The sequence below is a fragment of the Hydractinia symbiolongicarpus genome, chromosome 5 (assembly GCF_029227915.1).
Source record: "Hydractinia symbiolongicarpus strain clone_291-10 chromosome 5, HSymV2.1, whole genome shotgun sequence".
In the NCBI taxonomy this organism is placed as follows: Eukaryota; Metazoa; Cnidaria; class Hydrozoa; order Anthoathecata; family Hydractiniidae; genus Hydractinia; species Hydractinia symbiolongicarpus.
In genome coordinates, this window is record NC_079879.1 from 27,608,233 (window position 1) to 27,621,771 (window position 13,539).

A 13,539-nucleotide genomic window follows, 5' to 3' on the forward strand; every position below is an offset into this window, starting at 1 on the left:
GCACGTCAGATAGCAAAACGCGGTAGACGATTATGATAAAACGCGGTATACCCGTGTTTTACCCGAAATAATTGGAGACTGTCCGTAAGTTGCCCGAGAAGGATATAAACATAAAATATTCAACTTTCTAATTGAAATATGGTCAATCAACACACAGTCATTGGATTCAAAAAGAGTTTGAATAAAACAAGAAGGAACCTATTACCAGAAAAGATGCAGGTAATCATTCTGTAGATCAAACTGTTGCTGATGAGAAAAAATAGATTGAAAACGAGGTTGTGCTAGAGAGTGACGTAGTGTCGTGTGAAATACTTACGAATACCTCGTGTAGCCTTCAAGACGTTAGAGCTACGTCTTTAAACGAATTCAAATAAATCACATAATAGTTTAAAACCTCAAACAATGGCTTTGTGAGAAGAAATCCACAGAAAAGACCTTTCTTAACCATATCCTAGCATCTTTTTCCCGCCACACAAACTCCAGAGGCCTTACCGCTGAATAGCAAACAAGGAACGTCAAGCTGGAATTCATCTATGTCTCCTTACTACTTGTGGCTAGGTTGAAGTTACTAAAGATAACACAAGACGAGCTAATAAAGATTGCTAGCATAAAATGCTTTCATACCAAACTAAATAAAAAACTTTAGAGAAGAGCTCAAGCTAGGTACTAATAGCTGCATTCTATGACTATCTACTACTGACACTGACTACGTTACCTGTCCTGCTAGCTATAAGTCAGTTCTAGCTAATATGGAAAAAACTAGCCGGGCAACCCGGCGTTTTGACCCTGGGTCTCCCGACTAGTTTTTAAGCAACCAAGTAACAATGCAGCCTGGCGTTGAACGCCCAGTGCAGCGCCCCAATAAGAACTGCGAGCAGTGTCAGACATTGAGGTAGCGCGTTTTAGTACAGGAATGCAGTATGTCGTATATCTAGTAAGGCGGCCACAAGAATTTAGTGTTTTAGTTGCAATGTATTTTTTCTTATTGAAATAAAAACATAGTTTACAACTCGTTACTATCCTGTCACAGCAGAAACAGTCGTCCAACCTTTTTTATTTTTCGGAGAATGTTCCCGGGAAAATTTCAAAAATGGATTTTTCTTCAGGCTAAGTGCTTAGTACGAATAAACAAAGTTGTATATCAATATTTGTGTAATACTTTTTTCTGAAAGAAACTTAAACGCAACTTCGGTTAAACAGAAACATAAAAACATCCCATCGTTAACACTGGACTGAGCTCTTAGTACAACCCGCTGTTACCCTGTTAATATTATTTTATTTTGCAGAATAAGTTTCAGTAAATGTTAATAAATTAATTCTGACACTGTACTGGGCACTTATTACAGGTAACCTCTGTCACACATGGCTATAGGCGTAATAGCCCTTTCCTAAAAAACGTATCACAACTTAAATAAAAAAACAAAAAACAGGCCGTTGTTAACACCAGGTTAAACGTTTATTACAGGTAAACCATGTAACATATGAGTAATAGGCGTAATAGCATTTTTTCAAAAAACTTTTTTCGCAACAGTTTCAATGAAAACACAGGAAACAGCCCATCGTTACCCTGACCAGCTAACAAAGTTACTTTGCAGAATAAGTTTTCATGACAGTAATAAAATGTGCAGTTCCCTAACTGCATTTAGCATCATAAAAATTATTGAATGAGAAATTTGTTGTAGCTAGTTAAAAACTGCATTTGATTACTTTCACTTCTTAGCCAGAGGTAGCACAAGAGCTAATTAGATAGCCACAACCCCAACATAAAAATTAATAATGATATATCAAACGGAAAAAAACTTTAAATAAATGGGAATAAATACGACTAGGTATAGCGAGTTAGCTAACTTCAGCAGAATGCTGCTTTGAAATCCACGTTTCTAGCTAAAATCTTTAAATTGGTTTGTTTAAGATATATACATGGCTAAGGAACGTGATAATATATTTATCATATTCCCTTAGAGTTATGTAATGAGCAGCTATCATAAGAAATATAAAGGGGAGTAGCTAAGTGCTTCAAAAAATGAGAAAAAAATTGGGGAAAAAAATAAATGTACAAAAGCAATGTAAAACCAATCCGTCCTCGTGGACTCGTGGTTGTGTATATAAATTCTGGTGACCTCATGGGCGGTTATTTCTCCAGTGGCGATGTTCAGGGTAAAAAGGGACGTCACTTTCCAAAATTAATTAACTCTTGACATAATTGCAGTATGTCATAAGAGAAATAAAATGGTATCAATAAATTTTGTTTATGTCAGCCGTTATCAACAAAACTGTATTTGAACGACGCGATAATTTAATATGGTAATTATGGTAACAGCTAATTGCAACTAAATGACTGGAATCCTTTTAAAATCAAGGTTTATTTGGCACATGTTCAATATTCTTAATAATAGATTAAAATAAATTATAAACCCTTTATGACTGTAAGTAGAAAATAATGTGGTCATATCATATACCTGTATTTTTCTGTGTGCAACAAAATATTTTCCTGTGTGCATATTTGTATTAATGACTTGGTCAGGTAAAAATACAATGTACCATTTTAAGGCTAAAGTTTTATTTATTGATAAAATTGAATCTTTTTATATAAGACAACACTTCTCAACTTATTCGTTATTACAGAGAATATCCGCACTCTTTTCTAAAGAATTCCATGCCTACTTAAAAAGGGTTGCCGTAAATATTGTAGTGATACGTCCTTATATCATGGAATGTATTTCGTGTAACTTCTCATACGATATACAGTACTTTGTGAGATCACAAAGATATAATTGTGATCCGGAACGCCAAGTAAAAAAAAGAAAATCTTCACAAGCAAACTTAATGTATATTGTATGAATGTTGACACCGATATCCTCATTAAAATCTGGTTTATTTTTTCCCAAAAGTTTTCTCTGTCAATTTTTTTTTAAAAAGATGGTTGTATGTGTTGTTTATGTTTGTATTGCGATTAATGACGTATTTGATTGCATATAGAAAAATGGCCTATTATAACGTTTAGATTAGAAGCACTGAATCTAACCAAAATGTAAAAATAACAATAAACTAATTATAATTATACCATTTTAACGATAATACGTAATTAAAATGTTTAGCCTAAAAGTAAAAGCATGCTAAGAACGTACTCAACCTAAATTTCATCATAATAATGTGAGCTTAGAATTGATGAGAAGGGATTATTTCAAACAATCTTTTTTGCTAGTATAATGTTTGTCTTCACTATAGGAATAACGTCAAAAGCATCTATTTCTTCTAATTCTAAATTCATAGAGATCATATATTTTTCTGTTTTTTAAAATAAATGGGAACATTGCCTGAAAAGTGTTAAAAATTACTTATATATCTAGCCTAAATTGATATATAGACGCAAAATTAGTTATTATTATGTTTTGAATTTCCTTCTAAGTTTTCCTGTTGAAGTTTTGTATACTTTCGATAACTAGATGTGGAATGCACAGCTTCTTTTTTCGGCCGAAAGATTGCCTGATCTTCTGGGATTTAATTGAAGATATGCATGTCTCGGACGCGGTTAGTAAAGTTTACGGTTAATCTGCTATTTTAAAAATCGCACAGCTCAGGTTTGGAAAAGATCTCATGACTCTGTCTTGTAAATACTATGTCTTTTTCCCAAACTTCTACATGCTTATAAATATACCATCACATTTTTTCGCCATGTAACTCTTGGACAGGTCATTTTTATCCTGCTTGCTAAATCTGACGTATATATCGTTGACAAAAGTAGTTGAGACAAATGCAAAAACTGACCATTAGTGGCAGAAAAGGCAAGAAATACAGAATTACGACTCTTTTTATCTCCTTCCACCTTTACACAATGTTGGAGAGTCAAAGCAGCAAACTTCTGTCTTCAAAAAACCTGACTGCAACATTGTCTGGGGGGCGCGGGGGTGAAAGTGTGAAAATAACTCTATTTTCAAAAAGTTTCCCAACACTTTTGGCAACGATTGTAGAGTTCCTTTAAAGTTTTCCATTTAGTTTGGTATAAGAGCAATTATTGCTAGCCATCCTTATTACTTATTTTTCTGTTATCAATAAGAAAGTAGTAGGAAGGCATAGATGAATTCCTGCTTCACGTTATTTCTTTACTTTTCAGCAGTAAGTTCTTTGGTTCTGGAGTTTGCGTGGCGGGAAAAAAGATGTTAGAGTTTGGTGAAGAGAGGTCTTTTCACGGAAACATTGCTTGAGGTTTTAAGCTATTATTAAGTAGACTAGTCGATTAGGCCCGTGGAAAAATCCACTTAGGCAGAAAAACAATTAAAAAGTTCTGTCATTTGAATTTTGATGACATCAGCAAATATTTCAGTATATTGAATATGCCTTTTACTAAAAAAAATAATCTGAAAATGCATAAAAAGAAAGTATATAAGTCATAATTTAACAAAAAAGTTCTTAAAATCTAACACAAAATATCAAATGTCAAATCGCATGAAATCCTCCCAACAAAACTTCAGACAAAATATGAAAAACAACGGCGTGCAAGGTGTAAAATCTAGTTAGTAGAAAGTTACAACATTGACAGTCACAACCCAGACAGTTACGACAACAATAATAATAATGTCAGAAATAACACATATCTCAAATATGTATACATCTTATTATGTGATTATGTTGAAAACCTTCAATATTTTAATCTAAAGTGTCGAAAAGAAAGGCTTGCAACAGTAAGCACAGATTTATGAAATAAGTTCTTTACGCATTTTAAACAATATCAAAAAGCCAAACTTAAACAAACACAAAACACCTAAAAACAAAAAGTTAAACTTTGAAAAATCATTTATTCGGTTGCATACCATCCTCTCCCGCAAAAATATGCACAAAATGTAAAAATTAACCGGTTAACAAAACAATTTTTTGTCTAATGATCCGTACTGACTTTACCAAACATTTTAACCTGAAATGTCGAAAAAGCAATATGCAAGGAGTAAATTTCAAATCAACAAAAATCATTATTTTGAAAACATTGTATATATATATGGTCCTTCCTCACAAAAGTTTACAATAAATGTAGAACACAAAGGTTTATGAGGAGCAAATCAAAATATGAACAAAAATCAGTTCAATTGGCATGTTCTATATTGTCTTTAGCCATAAAATCTTCCACAAAATTGATATGAAACCCATCAAATTCAACTCAGAAAAAGCAGTCATTTAAGTGCATACAAAAATACAACTTGTAGAATATCAAATTATTATTTTTAGTATATATAATTGCATATGGTCCTCCCTCACAACAGTTAAATTTTTGCACTAAATTTGCAACACAAAATACAAATTCTAAATAATTCCTATGGTTTTCCTCAAAAGTTTAATCAAAATATAAAAGATGAGAGGTGAACGACAAAATCAAAGTTTGCAGAATTTAATTATTTTGGTATATATATGTCTATTGATATATGCCCTTTATAACAATATTTCAATCCAAAATTTGAAAAAGAAAAACAGTTTGCAACAAAATCAGTTATTCTGATGATATTGCATACACTTTTTCTCCACAAAAGTGTAAAAAAAGAATGGTTGTAGGAAATACTTCTGATTCAACAAAAATCAGTATTTGCATCTTGTACTCATTAAATATTACCCAAAATTTCAAAAAACTGTGATTTGGAACGCATCAAATTTATAAATAGAGAGGGATCAGTCATTTCGGTATGTTGTACAGAGTCCTGCCTGGTAAGAATTTAAACAAAATATAAAAAAAACACAAGTTTTTTCGGTGTTGTACTCCCTCAAAAAAGTTGAAACTTTTCTTAATTGAGACAAAATGCCATAAACAAAAACATTTTAGTCAGAACATCTAGAACAACAAAAATCACTACACTTAAGGTACCAGAATTACTACACGTTAAATAAAAATCGTTTCGTCATATTGCATGTAACCGATGTATATAAGTTTAGTTACACAAAATGTGAAAAATACATTATTTGCATACACAAATTGTGAAAAATACATTATTTGCTTAAAAACAGTCCTTAAACTCTTCTTAAATATTATGTAATACTTTTTTAAAAGTTGTTGTGGCTTGTTAATTTAAGCTTAAAATGTCAATTAAAATAAGTTACAGTCACATTCTTAGCAAAGACCACTAAGATTAGCTTACATGTAAAAAGCAACATAAAACTGAAGCTAACATAAGGTAGCTACAGCAGCTAATAGCTGGTCACTTAAATATAAACTACATATTTATAAATTCCTAGCTACCTAGCTAGTTGTTGTTGGTGTGGTTGATGCTAGCTAACAAACATGTCTCGCATCAATAATATCATCAAAACTTTAAAAAACATAAACAAACCTTACAGAAACCTTTCTATACTTCATTTATATACCATGCCCCTTTTTAAATGCTTTTGTAAAGATTTATTTTGAAGGCAAGAGAAGACAAATGCTTAAAAAGGACAGCCATCTTTTTTGCAAACACATTTTCCGTTACTTTGTGCTAGAACTTCATTTAACAAACCACACAAAACTCGCGGCTTTTCACGACAAAGAAGACATATTTTTTTCGGCAACATCAAAGATTTTTTTCGGCGACATCAAAGGAAAATGACGATATCAACTTTGCCTGTTACAGACACACGGAACTGGCTTATTATTATATAGACTAGTTATTTAAACCCGTGGAATAATCCACTTAAATATATTTTATTCGTTCGTTTTAAACGAAATCCCGCAGAGATATCCACTCAAAAATATTTAAAATTTATTATATGTTTCTTATCACAAAATCATTGGTTGTCAGTTTCATTTTAAAGACGCAAACAATGAAAACTTTTAAACAAAATTGACAACTATGATAACAACGTTGGTTGCCTGTGACTTTACTCGTATAACAATTTATAACAAAGGACCCGTCACGGTAAATTTAAATTCGCATGCAATAAAATTCCCAGCAAATAAAATCACTTTATTTTATCACATGAGTTGTTATAGCTAAACAGCGAAATTTATTGTTCTTTTCGTCAAAACGTTTTTTGTTAATTCCATTCAAGCGGGAATAAATGAAACCAATATGTTATAACAGTAGACAATAGACACGTGCGTAAGGGAATAATAAAAATTAATTACCCGTGATTTTGTGTATTAAAGTTTACATCGTCACAGAAAGGTTTTTTATGAGAACAATAAAATAAATTAACCGTGACCTTTTTAAATCAAAAATTTTAAATCAATATGAAAAAGCACACAAAAGACAGAATAAAAAAAAGTTTAGCAAAAGTGACATGTTACTGCGGCTGTTTCTTTAGAAAAAACAACACGTCCACTTTGCCTGTTACAGACACACGGAACTGGCGTATTATTATATAGATTAGGCCCGTGGAAAAATCCACTTAGGCAGAAAAACAATTGAAAAGTTCTGTTATTTGAATTTTGATGACATCAGCAAATATTTCAGTATATTGAATATGCCTTTTACTAAAAAAAAAATAATCTGAAAATGCATAAAAAGAAAGTATATAAGTCATAATTTAACAAAAAAGTTCTTAAAATCTAACACAAAATATCAAATGTCAAATCGCATGAAATCCTCCCAACAAAACTTCAGACAAAATATGAAAAACAACGGCGTGCAAGGTGTAAAATCTAGTTAGTAGAAAGTTACAACATTGACAGTCACAACCCAGACAGTTACGACAACAATAATAATAATGTCAGAAATAACACATATGTCAAATATGTATACATCTTATTATGTGATTATGTTGAAAACCTTCAATATTTTAATCTAAAGTGTCGAAAAGAAAGGCTTGCAACAGTAAGCACAGATCTATGAAATAAGTTCTTTACGCATTTTAAACAATATCAAAAAGCCAAACTTAAACAAACACAAAACACCTAAAAACAAAAAGTTAAACTTTGAAAAATCATTTATTCGGTTGCATACCATCCTCTCCCGCAAAAATATGCACAAAATGTAAAAATTAACCGGTTAACAAAACAATTTTTTGTCTAATGATCCGTACTGACTTTACCAAACATTTTAACCTGAAATGTCGAAAAAGCAATATGCAAGGAGTAAATTTCAAATCAACAAAAATCATTATTTTGAAAACATTGTATATATATATGGTCCTTCCTCACAAAAGTTTACAATAAATGTAGAACACAAAGGTTTATGAGGAGCAAATCAAAATATGAACAAAAATCAGTTCAATTGGCATGTTCTATATTGTCTTCAGCCATAAAATCTTCCACAAAATTGATATGAAACCCATCAAATTCAACTCAGAAAAAGCAGTCATTTAAGTGCATACAAAAATACAACTTGTAGAATATCAAATTATTATTTTTAGTATATATAATTGCATATGGTCCTCCCTCACAACAGTTAAATTTTTGCACTAAATTTGCAACACAAAATAATTCCTATGGTGTTCCTCAAAAGTTTAATCAAAATATAAAAGATGAGAGGTGAACGACAAAATCAAAGTTTGCAGAATTTAATTATTTTGGTATATATATGTGTATTGATATATGCCTTTTATAACAATATTTCAATCCAAAATTTGAAAAAGAAAAACAGTTTGCAACAAAATCAGTTATTCTGATGATATTGCATACACTTTTTCTCCACAAAAGTGTAAAAAAAGAATGGTTGTAGGAAATACTTCTGATTCAACAAAAATCAGTATTTGCATCTTGTACTCATTAAATATTACCCAAAATTTCAAAAAACTGTGATTTGGAACGCATGAAATTTATAAATAGAGAGGGATCAGTCATTTCGGTATGTTGTACAGAGTCCTGCCCAGTAAGAATTTAAACAAAATATAAAAAAACACAAGTTTTTCGGTGTTGTACTCCCTCAAAAAAGTTGAAACTTTTCTTAATTGAGACAAAATGCCATAAACAAAAACATTTTAGTCAGAACATCTAGAACAACAAAAATCACTACACTTAAGGTACCAGAATTACTACACGTTAAATAAAAATCGTTTCGTCATATTGCATGTAACCGATGTATATAAGTTTAGTTACACAAAATGTGAAAAATACATTATTTGCATACACAAATTGTGAAAAATACATTATTTGCTTAAAAACAGTCCTTAAACTCTTCTTAAATATTATGTAATACTTTTTTAAAAGTTGTTGTGGCTTGTTAATTTAAGCTTAAAATGTCAATTAAAATAAGTTACAGTCACATTCTTAGCAAAGACCACTAAGATTAGCTTACATGTAAAAAGCAACATAAAACTGAAGCTAACATAAGGTAGCTACAGCAGCTAATAGCTGGTCACTTAAATATAAACTGGAGACTTAGCTAGGTATAAAGAACATGGCTACATATTTCTAAATTCCTAGCTACCTAGCTAGTTGTTGTTGGTGTGGTTGATGCTAGCTAACAAACATGTCTTGCATCAATAATATCATCAAAACTTTAAAAAACATAAACAAACCTTACAGAAACCTTTCTATACTTCATTTATATACCATGCCCCTTTTTAAATGCTTTTGTAAAGATTTATTTTGAAGGCAAGAGAAGACAAATGCTTAAAAAGGACAGCCATCTTTTTTGCAAACACAATTTCCGTTACTTTGTGCTAGAACTTCATTTAACAAACCACACAAAACTCGCGGCTTTTCTCGACAAAGAAGACATATTTTTTTCGGCAACATCAAAGATTTTTTTCGGCGACATCAAAGGAAAATGACGATATCAACTTTGCCTGTTACAGACACACGGAACTGGCTTATTAATATATAGATTGACGCCTGCGGATTAATTAAAATTCGTTTAAAGTCCTAACAATGCATTCGTGTGATGAAATAGACTAAAAATAACTTTGCTTCACCTAGCTCCCTCATCTTTTTACATGCCACAAAGATACCAGAGGCGAAAGAAGTTACTGCTAAAAAATGTAAACAAAGGAATTCATCCATAAGTTTAGTAAAATTAAATGAACAAATGTTTTTGTGTCTTATATGCTTTATTGTAGTTAGTAAAGAAGAAAAACGTTTTAATAACCTGTTAAAAACATATCATTAGATAATTCCTGCAAATTTTAGCCATGATAAACCGCTTAACAAAGTCTCTTTCTTTTATTCTGATTGTATAGACGAGTTTTAAAGCTTAGGTTTCGACAGATTTTCCACACCTGTGTATGAAAGTAGGAAAATTAATGGAAGATATATAGTTGAAGAAAGTTAAGTTACTGTTATGATATTTGCTCAGCTAGTAGCATCTTTTTACTGATGTACGATTTTAATTTGAAGATCACAATATGACTTCACTTGAAAATAAGGTTTGCAATGGTCTACAGCCTACTGCATAAGTTATTTTGACTGTCAACTTGCGTAGAAAGTCTGGGAAATATATACCACACTGCATCATAATTAAAATTGTTCAGATTTGTGGAATGTCTAAAAGGGCGTTTTGTTGGATGCTAAGCAGTATGCCCGAATAAGCGTGTTGTGCAATAATTTCAAAACTACTCTTCAGCCCATGAAATAACCCAAAGGTTGTTCATAGCAAATATTCTCAGATCAGATAAAATGGCAATTCGGCACAAGTTTGAACAAAATGCGAATATTGTAATTGAGCTTGCTGCTCCCTGACTAAGCAGAAGTGTTTTTACAGTTCTCCAGCTTTTCAATTTTTCCTCTGTAAAACAAGCACCAAAATTTTAATTAGCTATGCTACTAGTTTTGTGGTATTTACAACTCAAGCTTATAGAGAGCCTGTTTTGTGGTATAGTATATGTATTCAATCTTGTACGATTAACGGAGACAGGTAATTAATTGGCTTGGTAAACGACAACCTGCAGCCTGTTATATCTCCAGGAATGTCAATACCGTTGCCTTAAAAGTCAAGCGAAAATTTTAATTGATTTAAGAAATAGAATCGAGCCACAATAAACAACATGCATACGGTTTTAACCATTTTCGATTATAGACATAGCTTTTTAGGGCTGTGGCACGGTATATGTCACTTATAAACATAGCTTTTTATAAATATTTGGGAAATGGAGGAAAAATCCGAAATTCAACCTAGTTATGCAGACGCATCTTACTCTCAACAACAACAACCATTCCTAGCAAAACAAGCGCAAACACAAGTATGTGAACTAAATTTATTGCCATTACCAAAAACTTTTTATATGCGTTTTTCGTATTACTTTAGAACGTGATACAAGTGTTATCATTATCTCTCTAATAATAGCCGTCGTCTGTCTGTTCGTGCGGTGGTTTGTCTGTAATTAATTGGCATGGTAAACGACAGCCTATTTTATCCCCAGGAAGGTCAATACCGTTGCCTTTAAAACAAAGGAAAAATTTCAATTGATTTAAGAAATGGAATCAGAAGGTACAATAAAAAACATGCATACGGTTTTAACCATTCTCGCTTATAGCCATAACTTATTAGGGCTGTGGTCCGGTATAGGTCGCATATAGGTATGGATTTATATAAAAGAGTGATTTACAGGAAATGGAGGAAAAAGCTGAAATTCAACCTAGTTACGCAGACGCATCTTACTCTCAACAACAACAACAACAACCATTCCTAGCAGAATAAGTGCAAACACAGGTATGCGAACTAACTTTATTGCCATTACCAATTATATGTCTTTTTTGTATGACTTCAGAACGTCATATACGAGTGTCATCATTATTCCTTTTATATTAACGCCTCTATGGAATCGATGTGAAAACCAAAATTTAAAATAGAAAAATCCATTGTCTTAGAAAATCTGTTTTAAAAAATGTGATTAAATATCATACAGTGGAATCCCCCTAAAGCGGACACCCTATAAAGCGGACAGCCCTCTAAAGCGGACAAAAATTTTTGCACCGGCAGAATTTAGGTCAAACTCTCATAAAAAAATCTCTATAAAGCGGACGATTATAAAGCGGACACTCTATAAAGCGGACAAAAATCTTTGCACCAAATGACAGTTTCCCTTATAAACACTCCCTATAAAGCGGACAATGGAAAAATAACGAGATGAAATGTCACTTTTTCTTAAAATTTAAACCATTTTACTTAGTACATCTTTGAGTTTTGTTATTTACCGAGTCCAACACTTTCCTTATATTTTTCTCGGCCCACTCAACTGCCTTTTCAACACCAATTAATTGGTACTGGGCAGGAATTTCTAGTCCGTAGCCAGCACCACGGTTCACTCGCTTCCCAGTCACTTTACATCCGATGGTACAGTTAGGAAGCGACATGAATTTGACGTCATTGTCAGCACTTACTTTAACTATCAAGTCAACACAGTATCTAAACTTCGAGTATCTAAACTAAAGCGGACACTTTTTTTTGCACCAATGGTGTCCGCTTTAGAGGGATTCCACTGTATTTTTATCAACGTGTTTAATGTCAAAATTATGTCAAATGTTTATGTACAAACTGAAGATCTTCTCTAACCTCAGCTCCATCTGAGCACTATAAAAGACATCTATTATCTTATTCACTTTGTTTAACCGAAAATAAAAGTCTTATTTTTTACGTAATCTCTTCTCAAGACTTAGGACGCTATTCAAGAAATAAAATTTAGTTAGTGGAGTCATCTTCGGTATTCGTACGTATTTACAATTTCTAATACACTCAATATTATATAATTACAACACAACTTAGGTTACAACAAACAACAATTTTCTTACGTACTTTCTATCTATACTTCTTAATACTACCACAATTATTCTTAGCTCGTGTAAGCATTTTAAGACTTGTTACCTTGTTGAGATAATACATTAGAGTCTTTACCGATTCCGGGATAACGACTTCCGGTTATCCTGATTGACTTCGTCTATCCTTCCGGAAGAAACCGTATAGATAGATGTAAAATTCTATGACACTCAGCCAGTCTTAATATCACTTTTCGAGTAATTTCCTCAACTTACAGGGAAGAGTGGGCGGGTCGTCTAACCCGTACGAATAGAATTGACTTGTGAGTAGGAACGGGTAGCAAATTTCTATTCAAGCATGCGCTATCAGGCGCATGCGTATGTTGCCTCGATTACTACGAAAATAAGTTACAATATCTTAACTTCTCATAACACTAACAATAAACATAAATATTATTTTAGCATTTCTCTTTTTAACAGCAGAATTATGTGGATAACAGAAACGGATTAATTATCCCACATAAAAACCAGGTTGAATAAATACCGTAAGAACGTGATTGAACTCTAAGATTAAAGATTAGAAATGCATATTCGCTTTATTTAGCAACCCAGTACCACAGTTTTAACAGTACAACAACCTTATGTTCAAACAGTGCATATACGAAACTACGCCCTTATATCTTGGATAGCTTGTTTATTTTGTTGTTGCCCAATTGGCATTGCAGCTATTATTAAATCCTGTGAGGTGAGCATCATGCCAATGCATGGCTAATATTATTTAGCTATTTTTTCCATGTGTTTTATACACTTTAAGGTGTATATGTTTTACAGTTGCTATCTCTGAATATAATTATGCTTTTTTAGGTACATAATGCTCTTGCAGTGAATGATGTTCCACGTGCCCAGAAAGCGTCCGAAGCAGCTAAGAAACTTGCCTTTGCTGCTGTGAT

At 32.3% G+C, this 13,539-nt stretch overlaps 1 long non-coding RNA gene across 1 annotated transcript; it reads left to right on the plus strand.

Moving 5' to 3' along the window:
• The first annotated feature begins 4,164 nt into the window (after window positions 1-4,164).
• LOC130645804 (uncharacterized) lies at window positions 4,165-8,093 on the plus strand. Its single transcript, XR_008982741.1, has 2 exons — window positions 4,165-5,038; window positions 7,867-8,093. It is a non-coding gene; the product is annotated as an uncharacterized LOC130645804 (long non-coding RNA).
• The last annotated feature ends 5,446 nt before the right edge of the window (window positions 8,094-13,539 follow it).